We start from the raw sequence: 14,476 nt of genomic DNA, 5'->3' as shown, positions 1-14,476 counted from the left end.
TACCTCCAGATGCCATCCTAGCCTGGAATCACCAATTCTCAGTCCCTGAAACTCGACTGGCAGCATCTCACATGGCTGTATGAACAAAAGCCACCACCCACCTGTAGCTGTGCATGCAGCTCTCCGTACAATAAACATCCATAATACCAAAAAATAAAATTCATAATGATAAAAATAATCCACACATGGGCGCATGTCAAACGCATGAATTAGAAAATTGGAGCCTGCCGAGCCTGTCATGAAACCGATCACATTTACAAACTTTTTATGAAAAGTAAGGGGTTAGTTGTTAATGCATGTTCACAGACATGACACAAAATTCTCCAAGACTGCAGTTGACAACCTGCAAAGTAAAGCAAGTTTAACAAATAAAGCACAATCTGCTCCCTGGGTTGCTGTTAGAGGCTGCAATACAATTAGGTAAAACATCAAAACAAAGCAAGTCATCACAAATTCCGTCACATACATTTCGTCACACTGTCAGGTAAGTCCAGAGTTGTTGTCATACACTGTCTTGGCTCAGAGTCTTGATTGTCAATGCTGGTATAGTCACGTCTGGTCATAATCTTGAAATGGGCCTTCTCCATTGAAGTCTTTTGTTGTCAATGGTGCCCCAGAGTAATCCTAAACCCATATTTAGTTCAAAATGAGCCCTGATCAATCTTGCTTTTTTCAAATCTGTAGTATCTTTATATTTTTCAGGTGAGAGGAATGTTATCCTCTGCTGTGATCACATCACCCCAACCTTGAATCATGTTAACCATTTACAATACAGAAACCCCATCCCAAGTACAGACTTGACATTCATACAGCATTACAGACAAACTGTCATCCCACAACACACACATAAAACATACAATATTACATTGTAAAAAGAACCCTCCCTATGCAAAATTTTCTCCTCAATTAAAATTTCCCTTTTTATTTCAAATATTAATATTAAAATTAATATCTAATTGTCTGGTCTCCTGTCCTCACATCGTTTGCCAATATGCATAATACTGGAACATGATTTAACTCCCCATTTAGTTTGCTCACATCTCACACTTAGACTATTTGACACTTTGTGTTGAGCTGTAACTTCAATATTTCCACCTTCTCATATTTCTTCCACTAAACAGTTCCATTTTGCTTTCAGTTTAAATTCATCCCTCCAAATAACTACCTCTGGCAAAAAACCAAACATTTTTAGAGCACTCCCTTTTACTGTCACCTTGTTCCTTCATTCATCTCCTCACAAGCATTACTGACTCTCCTAAGAAATGATACTGAAAATAATGTTTAAAAAATATACACAGCTTCCTCCTGCCACTTACACTATAACCTTGGATTATCGTTCTCATTTTTTGTTGATGCCAATTCTTAGAATTAAAAAGAAATACTTACTCTTGATAATTGAGTGACGCTATATCACAAATTTTGAAAACCTTCTTCCATGTTCCCCCTTTGTTCCTATCAAAACCAATTAGAAATATTTTTGCTGTCATGATCATCATTGTGGCCCTCACACTTGTATTTCAAACTGGCAATTTTTGTACATTTGGAGCCCTTTGAGACTTGCTTGTGGGCTATATAAATAAATTTGAATTGCCTTGACTTTATTATTATTCAACTTCTTCTGCATTCCTCTTCCTTTTATTTTAATCTTAACTACTTCCACATAATTCATCTGATTTACTCCATTACACTTTTAACCTCCTAGATTCAAATTCAAATTTCACATCCTCACTTCCAACATTGCGGTAAAATTTTGCAAAGTTTCATTTTTTCCCTTCTAATTTCTTCTAGTTTTCCTTTTTTCTTCTTTTTTTTTTTTTTTCCACTGACTCAACTCATTTCAATTTTTTTTTTAACTGTTCATCTTATGCCTACCTATTCCAAAACTTCCCACTCCCCAAATTTCAACTTTTCAACTTTAAAATTCACGCCCAATTTTACAAAATTCTTTCTATATTTTTATCAATTTTCTAGCCAATTCAACACGTTCCAAATTTAAACATAATCTTGTAGCTTTCCCCGAATTTTTATTCAGCCTCTTCGCTTTCACACGCAATTTCTACAGAAATGAATAATTCTAGTTATTATTGTTAAACATCTGTGGCCCTCGTAAGGACAAGCCGCACCAGCAATGGATGGATGGATGGATTGTTAATCCTAACCCCAAATGCCTATCATAAATTGCCATTTAAATCAATTGTCGCAAGGGTCATGTCAATGTATTTGTTATTTAAAGCCCTACTGTATTACTATTTTGCCGACTATCCAGAATTCCAACTTTCTTATGGCCCCTCACCCCTTCAAGCTGAAATATGCATCCTATAAGTCAGTCGCAGTTGATGTGTAATTAAATTCTGTTGTTTTGATAAAGGTCAATTAAGTTTAGCAATTCAGCCTTCTGTTGCCCGAATCCAAATTTTCACTGGTCCAATTATAAAATTTCATTATTTCAGTTAGATTAATTACCGTATTTGCCGGTGTATTGGTCGACCTTTTTCGATCCAAAATCGACCGAAAAAAATCGACCTCGACTTATACACCGAGTCATAAAATTTAACTTCGTATTCGCTTCAAATGTGATGGTAACCAAGGCCGTTTCTCATGCATCTCATTGTGCGTTGCACTTAGAAAATTTGAACCGGGCGGCGTGCGCGAGTGCGCGGCCCGCTGGAAGTCGAATGAGGCGCCGCCACCACCTCCGCGGTGCTTATAAACAGCCGATCCGCTCGGCGGGGGCTATTTTCGGCCACTTGGCTCGTGCGCACGGCCTCCCGGATGTGCCGGGCGGGTGCGCGAGCTCGCCGGCCGCTGGAAGTCGAATGAGACGCCGCGACCACCTCCGCGGTGCTTATAAACAGCCGATCCGCTCGGCGGGGGCTATTTTCGGCCACTTGGCTCGTGCGCACGGCCTCCCGGATGTGCCGGGCGGGCGCGCGAGCTCGCCGGCCACTGGAAGTCGAATGAGGCGCCGCCACCACCTCCGCGGTGCTTATAAACAGCCGATCCGCTCGGCGGGGGCTATTTTCGGCCACTTGGCTCGTGCGCACGGCCTCCCGGATGTGCCGGGCGGGTGCGCGAGCTCGCCGGCCGCTGGAAGTCGAATGAGGCGCCGCCACCACCTCCGCGGTGCTTATAAACAGCCGATCCGCTCGGCGGGGGCTATTTTCGGCCACTTGGCTCGTGCGCACGGCCTCCCGGATGTGCCGGGCGGGTGCGCGAGCTCGCCGGCCGCTGGAAGTCGAATGAGACGCCGCGACCACCTCCGCGGTGCTTATAAACAGCCGATCCGCTCGGCGGGGGCTATTTTCGGCCACTTGGCTCGTGCGCACGGCCTCCCGGATGTGCCGGGCGGGTGCGCGAGCTCGCCGGCCGCTGGAAGTCCAATGAGGCGCCGCGATCTCCTCCGCGGTGCTTATAAAGTGCCGATCCGCTCGGCTTGGAGCTATTTCCGGCCTCCCGTTGGTGCCGGGTGGCGTGCGCGAGCTCGCCGGCCGCGATCTCCTCCGCGGTGCTTATAAACAGCCGCATGCGCACGGCCTCCCGGAATTTGAACACATTTCGTCAATAAATTTCGCATATTGAATTTTGAAGTTTAATATAATGCAACAATTGAGCTCGACTTATACAAAGGATATATCATAAAATCGTAAATTTCCGTCGAATTTTAGGGGGTCGACTTATACACCGAGTCGACCTGTACACCGGCAAATACGGTATGTCTTCGAAATGCTAAGTTACATATAAAAATTTATGATTCAAATGATTTAATTTCTATTGATCAATGTCCACTTTGCAAAGTTTCTGATCACGCTGTTGTGTAATTTGTCAGTGCATCTTCACTGTCCCTATCTATGTATTTTATTTTTTTTTATCCCCGTTTCAGTGTCAATAAGCAGCCTTATTATTCCCACTTTTATCAAAACTCCTCAGTTATGTCTGCCCCAGCACCCAAACACACTTCCATCCCTTTTGTCCCACACTCCACCAACTTTGTAATGCTTCAGCAGTCTTTAGCAATGTGTCCAGTTTGACTTCATGTGACTCGTGCAAGTCTTTAGCAGCCTCTCCTCTTAGATTCTCATGATGATGATTCAGGGCTGGACCGTCCGCCATTCTCAAATGCGTCCATCTTGTCTTTGTTCTTTCAGTCCATTTTCTTTTTGATCTGCAACTGTGTGTATTCCACCAACTATATGGTTCTTGTCCTGTGAAGAGCTGTGCTTGCCCCCTTCAAGCATGATAATAGTTCCTGTTGTTCTCCCAAAGGTCAAAGGTGTCTCATGACCAGGGACAGTCCTCTGTTGATTTTGAGGCAGCCAGTAGAGTACAAGGACTCAGTTCAGGACTTGTGCCATGCGCTAGGGCAGAACACACTGGGACACAAATTTCACAAAACTATCTTCGTGTTATCAGTCTTCATGTCAAGTATTTGTTCCTTACACCCCAAATCTTCCCATTAACATATTGCATCCTCTTACTATCAAGCCGCCCTTATCAAAAGCTTTTTTTTTTTTTTTTTTCGAGTAATCCATCCACCCTACCCATTAACACAGCTAAAATCCTCGTTCCAGTGTTTATCATCAAATAAAGTTCCGAAATCCTTTGTAATAAACTGTAATGTAATTTAACAATCTACCAACATGGTTGTATATGCGGTGAATGTTATTGTTCAATCTATAGGTCATACAGCGCCTGTGTTCCAACTATGACACTCCTCCTTGGTTTACCATCTCATAAGTTATTGTTGTCAGCAGCGCTAAATGATAGTGCTTGAAAGTGAATGTCTTATCGCCCAATTTAAAACACATGCCGCATTTGAGCGAGTATTTATTCATTTATTTGCCATCCTCATGTTAGCTGGCATGTGTCAGAATTAAAATGTAATTTTGCTTTTAATTTTAAGTCTTTCAAAATGGCTATATCCTTACTGCACCGAGATAAACTGTCAAATATATCTTTAAAAACAAACAAAAACAATCTATGCTCCTGCACAGACTCTTAAAAGTGGCACCCAAATGCCAGATTACAAATCAAACCTCCTCCTTCACTCTCACATTTTTGATAAAACAGTCTACTTATCTAGAAACTGTCATCACTTACGAAATAATGGCCTGCAAATTAAATATAATGTCGTTGCTCTGGTCCCTCAAAACATGTAACTCGGATTTGGACAATTATTAACCGCCATCAATTGATCAATTTTCTCCTCACTAAATTCCTAGCCTGTTAATCTATCTGCATAAAGAAGACATTTACAATGCAGGGGATAAGAGAATAACAAGGAACACCTTAACAATAAACACAAGGAAAACCTAACAATAAACAAAATAAACCCAAACCACAATCAAAACCAAATAAACTCGGCCCATGACCTATGTAGACCAGCACAGTACTCCAAATATTTCCCCATTAAAAATTTAAGCCTTTTTGTGTAGAGCACCATTGATTTCTAATCCTTGACCTAATTTTATCCTTAATTTAATCCCAATCACGAATGCCCCCTACTTACTTTACTTGGTGTTCTTTTAATAAAAAGTGCCCCCTTGCAATGTCGTTTTTATTTGTTGTTTTTAACTCTAAGTGATTCAAATCTTTGACTTATCCTTACATGTGTCCTTGTATAGTCTTATGTCATAACCAATCAATAATTCCTCCTAAATTTAAAATCTGCAATCATAATTTAATTTTATCCAATTCTACAATGTATGTTCTCTCTTACTCTCACATTTTTATGAGGGCTGGGCACTCTCCTCGTTGGACGAGTTTCTGACCACAACCCTCAGATTATTCTATCATTTCTAATATTTACATTTAACAATGCAAATCTGATAAACCATTGTCTAGCACACCGTTTCCGTGCACCAATTTAACGCAATTCCATCCTTTATAACGAACTGATACACAAAGACAAACATACTCATGAACAAACACACGGGCCCACAACATAGACATGACAATCTTCCCATCTGATAACAAGGGTGGGGGGGGGGGAGGCAACTGAAGTGCGGAGAGCCTCGCCACCAATGTAACCCCCCACCTCTGTCCAAAATATGCATTTGTGCCCACCTGACCGTTTGGCCCAAACTTTAGAGCCGCACCCTTTTGAAAACAAAAATGGTTACAGTTTAACCCCACCACACAATGGGATATAACCTTCATGCTAATTAAATATACATTCTTTATCAAATTCTTGTTAAGCCATTTTTCTGACTCCAACTCTCATGCGAAATCAAAATAAAATCAACAATTTTATACAAATCAACTTATTGTTCTTCATGAACCACAAATCATCACTTCCATCCCATGAACAGCACCACAGCTAATCACTCACTTCTTCAGCTGCGCCGCTGTCCCATCTGACAGCCAAGCCTGCTTTCCACACAATATCATCATAGACACACTTCAACAATTATGTAGCGACCTGGTTAACCCAGTTACCCTTCGCCCTAGACAACAATATAAGTCTCTAAGGTCGCACTATTGAGGTCGCCAGGCATCCGTCCTGCTATATCAGCGATGCCGTCACCATTTTTTTTTTCTTTTTTTTTTTTTTTTCACGAGTCCCCGACTCGTATTGGTGGCCTGGCCGATCCAATCGACCCCGACCTTAGGCAACAGTATAAGTTCCTAAGTGTCTACTATTGAGGCCACTCAGGTGCCCATATGCTAGTCACTGGCATCCCACAAGTTCCAGCGGTGTGAGCGCCCTTTGCTGATCAGACAAAGTCCTCACCACCTTTCTCTTAATTCACCACGACTCGGACATCCCAGATGTCCCTCGCCTTAGACAGCCCTATAATGTTCTAAGGTCACACTATTGGAGTCGCTCGGCATCCGTACTGCTATATCAGCGACGCCTTCACCTGTTTTTGTATTTTTAATTTTTTCCACAAATCACTTTTACCAAGTTCCACACAAAAACACTTCTATACAACCACCATTCCTGAACACAGAGCTGAAATTATTAATTTTTGAATTCCGCTTTCACTCCACAATATTGCTGAACTGGGAGAGAGAAAAAAAGTTTCCCCCTCACCTTTTGTGCCGATCGGACTGCAATACTGTTGAGCAAGAGCGGAGAAGGAAGAATCCTTTGTGGAGCATGCACTTTCCCTTCTGAAGAAATCACGTCGGATGGTCACCATTTGTTGGATTCTGTCCATAATTTAGGGAGCGCGTTATCTGCGCCTCACGGCAAAAGCCTTTGCCAATCACCTGTTATTCAATTTACTCACTGCGTGCTCGTTTGATTTCTTCAGATTTAGGAAAATGCAAAGACACTGAAGCAGAAATTAGACTTACACAGGTTGGTTGAGTTCAATCACAATTCTTGTTCAGAAAGCTCTGTTTTCAGGAAAGTGCAATACAGCGCTGGGCCCTTCAAGAGCGGAAAGTCTCCATTCAGAAAAGGCAAAGTCCAAGGTTGTTAGATCAGTTTTATATTCAGTAGCACATTGTGGGCTGGGATTGATGGGCGATGAGTCTTCGGGGTGGGGCAAGTTCGAAGGAGAGTCTGCTTCCATGGGAGTGGTGCTGGTTATGGGCGATTCGGTGTGTTGGTGGGGGGCTGTTGGTGTCTGTGTGTGGAGGGGGCTGTTGTCTTCCATCCCGTCTCTCGGCCTTGGCGATCATCTTTGGCCGAGTTCTCGGGTGGCTCCTTCTGGCACCCACTGGTTTTATCTCCACGTGACCTTCCTGTGAACATTCTTCTCCAATCTTGGACATACACTGTCGTACCGCATTCAACCGTATCTTTGCTTTGTTAGGCAAACTATTTCCCTCTGTGCAGAGCGTTCAGTAGTAATCAAAAACTGGCGTCTAGCATTAGTCAAAACATAAGATACAATCAAGTACTGAACGGTCAAGACGACTCTGGCCGTGTCCATGATTCAGAGAAAAAACATCAGGCATGCATTCCACAGTTCCTTAAGGGTCATTAAGGTATTTAGGCAATATATCAAAAGTCATTTGTTATTTCAAAGTCCTCAGAAATATATATATCAGATCATAAAGTTATAAAAACCTTTCTCATCACCACTTATCAAAAATGTCTAGTTATGTCTTCTTTATTGATTTGGTGTGTAGGTATAATTATATGCTTCAAATGTTTCGTTTATTTATTTAATATGTGAATATACTTGTCTGCTTATGTAATTTATTCAATGAGGTTTGAGCATATCTGTTTTTGTAGCGAGGCAGGACTTTTTGTATTTCGACCTCATTCCTTCAACACTTAACACATGAGTTGCTATGTCCCAATCCACACACTGGCGCACCTAACAATTTTGCGAGTTCGTTCTGTCAAAGAGAAGACCAGTAGATCAATCAGACCAAATTTACCAATTGTTTATACCTGACAAAGCGCACTAATACAGGCCTGGGTCCCGGGTCCCTCACACTAAAACTCGTGCGTTTTTGTGACCACCAAAAGACGACACATTCTTCCGGGTTACCCAGTTTTGAAGAAACACAATATGAATATTAAAGCATGCAAAACATTGTGAGATGAGTGGTCGATGGCCATCTCCTCCCCGTGTCGGTGTTATTGCTGAGGTCAGGCGGTTGGGTTTTTCCCGCGAAGCCCGACCACCTGGACATGATGTTGTTCTCGTTTCTCACCGACCTTGAGGTGTTCTCGTCCGGTACTCCCTGTCTGGGCCTATTCCACAACACTTCGAAGAAAACAAGTTCATGCAGTTTGCCTCCACATTCTTCGCCACCCACCAATCCACACGAGCACTCCATTACTAGATATTATATTAATATGATTATAAGTTTAACACAACCTTAAAAATATGTTTGCAAACTGCCGAAAGCACATTTCCCTTTACTACTCAATGCAATAGTAAGGTTTTTTTGTACCACAGTGGAGGTTGGATGGTCAGAAAATTAGGTGCGTTCAATTTTTGACATTCACACAATCATGCATAGGAGTCGCACAAGGCGACAGTTAACAAGACAATGACTGCAATAGGGGCCACCTACGACTGCACCGACATGAAAAAGTAGAAGCGAGAGAGCAGAGTATGGGATTATATGCTAAAACGTCTGCTATACAGTTACCAATAGGAGATTCTATCAAAAGAAGCTACATGAGAGATGGATTAGAATCCCTTTGTCTGTGTGTTCTGTGTTCGTGCGTACTCTCTGTAAAGTTGTGACAGTCTGTTGTCGTTCGTCTGAACTTTGTATGCCGTTTTGTGTATGTGTGCATTCAGATGTGTGTGTGTGTGTGTGTGTGTGTGCACACCCTGTGTGGGTGCGAGCGTGTGAGGAGAAAGAAGGCATGGGTAAGACAATCTCTTTTAAACCAGGAGGCAATACATGGGAAAGCCCCTGTCATAAGTAGTCTTTGGTTAGAGGGAATCATTAGGAAGTGTTCAAACTCTTCCCGCAAACACTCCTATTTGCCAGTTAAATGGGCACTACAATTGACTACGAGAGTTGCAAACAACAGATGAAGAGCAGTCCTTGGCAGATTATATGATCAGGACGCTCAAACTGTGTCAAAGAGAAATTTACTGCCGCTGGATCTTTCCTCCTCACAGGTCGACAACCCCATCAATCCAGGAGACTGGGTCTACATCAAGGTCATCAAAAGAAGGAACTGGGCCAGCCACGACGGGAGGGACCATTCCAAGTCTTGCTGACTACCGCAGTGAAGTTTGCTGAATGGCCAGCTGGATTCACCTCAGCCACTGCAAGTTGCAGAGAGTGCTGGACCCCTAATTCGAGTGGTGGCGCGTCTCAATGATGGTGGAGCGAACAACGATCCCCACTCCGCTCGACGCAGGGGTTTGTCCCGGTGTCTCTGCTATCCTAGTAGCAATGGGGATCCATATGCCAGATGGATCCACTGCTGCGTTGTGGTTGGAGCGTGCTATGGTCTATGGACTCATCTGAACAGACCAAATGACAATGTTGACCATGGAAAACGATGGTCACACGATGAGAACTTTGAAGCCATACGAAACCAACACTTGTTACCGGTATGTGAAGGTCACTGTGAGAGCTCACACACGGGAGGGACGTTATGTGTGTTCGAAACTACCCCCTTCCTTCACACAAGTTCACTTGGAGGCCAGAGCAATGAATGTCACTAAAGCGTAATGTATGGCATCCATGGGAGGAGTTGGATATCAACACCGAGCTGTCACAATCAGTGATGCCGACCCATCCCGCCCTGGAGTTGCAGACGGTGCCTATGATGAACTCTTCTGGGTAAATCTCAATGTGACTGTTAGAGGATGAACAATACCACGAGTGGCCTACACAGAGAGACCAGCTGGAGTGAATTACACATGTTACATCCAAGGATGAGAGAGCCGTTTTCAAGGTGTAAGGGCTCTACTACCAACATGGCTGCACCATCGGACGGGACCTACGTCATCCAGAAGTTCAGAAGCACTGCCTCACCTGCATCCTATGAGTGCACGTGCCTGTTCAGAATGGATCGTGGTTTTGTGGTCACAAGAGTTGTCCGATGCTGCCTGCCAACTGGACACAAGTGTGTGCACCAGTGTGAGTGACAGACCACACCTAAAGACTAGAACATCATCAGCTGACGATACCACGAGTACATATACAACTTCTTAGACGTGACAGATGTGATAATGATAATGAAACGTGGATTGCGTAGATGCTGTTCTGTTGAGCATGTTTTACAGAAACTTGTTGATTTGACCATCAAAAATGCTTCGCAAGTAATGGATATGATGATGTACTGTTTCTGTGTTTTTCTTTTTATTTTTTTTATTGATAGCATTCTGGTCGCCTAAGGCAGAGGGACCGTGTGAGACTTTTCCTGCTAATAACATCTGGCCAGCAGGTTTTTTGCTTACACAATAAGTTTGATCTGGGGTATTGAGGGAAAACCTCATCTTCACTGGAAATTGTTGTTATCATTGTTTGTTGTTTTTTATTTTTACTATTCTTTCTTCGTTATATTTTCTTGCTTGCCTTTGTTGTTTGGGGTGGCATAATCATATGATAAAACAGGAAGGAGATGTCAGGGTTTTCCAGGTTATCTTTGTCGTATGATTATGTTGGAATGCAACCTGTAATAAATAACCTAGGTAGATTAGTTTTATGCTTATGTTGGAATACAACCTGTGATAAATTACCTAGCTTGTCCCATCCTACACAAAGTCGTAAAACATCCCTTGCTATGTTTTGACTAGAGGTCAAGGGCTTTCTCCATTCAGTCCACTCTTACCCCCACCCTGTTTCTCTTAATAAAAATGCTCTTGCAGGAGCCGAGAGTCAGACCTCCATTCGAACATCGCTGTACGCACAGCGACGAATGGACTCTCCACCTGCAGGTGTCTAAAAGGACTTACTTGTCTCCCGTGTGGTTCTTGCAAAATAAGTTGGAGTGAGCGAATCTCTAACAACTTGAGCGCTATAAACTTTTTTGCTTGCAGCGGTGACGCTTGATAGCAACGACGGCGACTCGCCCTTATATAAGCCGCCAACACCAGTTTGGAATGAATAGCAAATATGCCATCAAATAACGCCCCATCCGATCTCACCGAGTTCATTTGCTGGCACCACCTGCATGGACACACGCCCTGCTGCATATTCTGGTCCCGTGCCAGAGAGTTTCCGCCATGATGTGCGTGCATTAGCAATTATCGGCTGACAAGATCCATTCGTAGGCAATAATTTCTTTAACTGTAATGTCTGCAAATGGAGCTGAAGCGTCTTTGGGCTCGAGCCATCCTCTCTGCCAACCGAAGCCGTTTATCGCTGTCGTTGGGCCACATTGTGTTCAACATTCCTTTTCATATTTTTCACAGTTCCACGTGGGAGCGTGTTATTTATTATAAATAAAAACAATTATTATAAATGATTGACTAATCTAAGGTGTTTGAAATGGCCAAGATGAAAATCATGGTTATGGTGCTTCAGAATAATTGCACATTTTGTTGTTTTCAGGTGTTTGTGGCATTATCCCTTCGGAGGACTGAATTAAAACCAAGTTACTGGGCCACACATTTGGTTCAAGAAAACCTTGAGATTTCATGATATGATATCATGAGTCCTCCAACAATCACAAACACTCAAGAATGCATAAAAACAAAATAATGGACATTGTCAAGTGTCCTGATCCAAATCGTATTCAAGCTATGTGGAAGGAGCTGAAAAGTGCTGCTCAGAGTTAGTTCTCGTGGAATGTGCCAAAAATACGTGTCGACAGGTGCAGGAGTCACATTGTGAATTACAAAAGTGAAGTGCAATATTTTTTGTTTGGAACATCTTAAACACATTTCTGTTTGACCGCAAAAAGGAAGTAAATATGAAAATCTCATATTTTAAATGTCAGTATTTTTACCGTATTTATTCTAATTATCGCCCATATTCTAATAATCGCCCAGTGTGTGTTAGCGATGACATAAATAAAAACATTATCTCTAATTATCGCCCATGCTGTTAAAAATTCCCCCCAAAGCTTTTCCTATGTGACAATCTTCTGTCACACCCAGAGCAGTTCATCGTCTTTTGACATCAGCAAACTACTTTGCTTGTGTTTGTTGTCACGATCGAGAAAAAAATTCCCGGCTTGAATTCTGGCAAGCGACATTCTTTGACTGCCGAACGTGGTTGTGGGGACATGGAGGGCCCTCTGCCTCAGGTTCCTCATGACTCCTCTTCCTCACTTTGGATACGTAAACCGATCGGATTACATTGGGAAGGGAGGTGGTGGTGTGTGTGTGTGTGTGTGTGTGTGTGGGGGGGGGGGTCAGTGCTGCCCCCTCCCAAAAAGGCAGAGTGTCTCAAAAGACTGAAGATCGAATATGACGATGTTCGTTAGGCTCCAAGCGCTCTGACGAGCGCCGTCTTAATGTAGAAAGCGTAAAGATAGATCAAGCGCCACCACCATGCACCTTCATGGCTTTCCCATGCTTTGCTGTTAGCGCATTCTTCTGGGCTTTTATTGGCTTTTGCTTTTGTGTTAGAAACAAACCAGTGGTCACAAGCAACCAGGACTGTGGACTCGGTCGGATTTTTGCACCGAGTCCGAGTCCGGCCTCTTGACCACCGAGTCCGAGTCCAAGTCCGGCTGACCATTTTTTCTGTTAATTCATTTGACTGCTTAGTCTTTATTCAAGGCTAACACATGACTCTTTCTGGATGCCATGATTATCCGAGGGACAAAATAGCTATATGCAGAACGAACGCAACTGCTTTCACACTGGCTGGTTCGGCTTATATAGGATCCCTCGCTGAGAGCGCGAATGTAAAAGTGAGGCGACGTTCCAATCGGACGTTGGATCGATAACATTTTCCCTGCCCTACCGGAGTTGTGCTAGTTCATAACGTAGATCACTCATGGCGTAGTCATAAATGTACGGTTGACAATTTAACCGATAGAAGTGGATACATTGGAACATAACCTACACTCTAATATATTATTTGACATGGTATTAAATGCGTGGCTTTACAAAAATAGTCATTGAAGCCCACCCTTAGCCCTGAGTGCCATTGGCATGAGGCAAAACGCTTGAAAACACACACTCTCGCCCAATTAAATAACCATTCTGAAACACAGGACATGTAAGATAATATTTTTTAATCATTAATTACACCATTATAGCTCAGACATTTATCTAAACACAAATACTTAGTGACAACCCCACAACTATCGAAATACATCAATGGTATAAGATGGGTGACATAATCGTCCTTGACATTGGTACATAATGTAAACATTAGCCTAAGTGCAACTCAACGTGGCCGCATTGATCGTAAGCAGGGCTGTGGACGGTATTCCTACGCGCGTCAGACTCGGTGGAGTCGGTCAAAATCAGCACCGAGTCCGGCAAAAATGACCGAGTTCGACCGAGTCCGAGTCCCCGAGTCCGACTCCACAGCCCTGCAAGCAACCCCCCCAACGTTTCCATTCGGATCAAATCTTTGGCTAGTCCTGTCATGGAATGAATGGAGCAGGGCGACCAATGCAGCTTGGAACAGGGTTTATTAAAGGGAAGGGGGATAGGGGGAACGAGACACAGGCTGGGCAGAGGCTCACGGAGAGCGGGCAGGAAACAGAAGTCCACTAGGACCAGGAATAGATACACGAAACGGGTACTGTTTAAACCTGGCAGGTCGGAGGACGAGGAAAGAAACGCTTCAAGCGGATGTTATCTGTCTGCAGCCAAGAGCGTTTTGTAAACAGGCCAGACAACTGCACAGCTCACGTCCCCACTGAGGTTGATATTTGAAGTTTTGGCGCCGAACGTCTTCTTTGCAGCATACTGAGAATTGCGTTAGTAACTGTGTAGAACATCTCAAATACTGCAAGCAATCCGTCAAATCATTTCCCAGGTTGACAAATGGAATCATTTGAGGACGGAAAGATGAAAACCACAATCCAAAGCAAATCAACAAGAGCCAGATTGTGACATCTTCAAGTCTGAGTCAGGGCGGCCGTGCATAGCTCAGCAACTGAGTGGGTGGTCCAGTCAGCGGAGGGTCC

This window comes from Syngnathus floridae, chromosome 2 (assembly GCF_059516105.1).
Source record: "Syngnathus floridae isolate MCC-2025c chromosome 2, RoL_Sflo_1.0, whole genome shotgun sequence".
Taxonomy (NCBI): Eukaryota; Metazoa; Chordata; class Actinopteri; order Syngnathiformes; family Syngnathidae; genus Syngnathus; species Syngnathus floridae.
The sequence above is the reverse complement of the archived record's forward strand: the minus strand, read 5'-3'. Positions refer to the sequence as shown.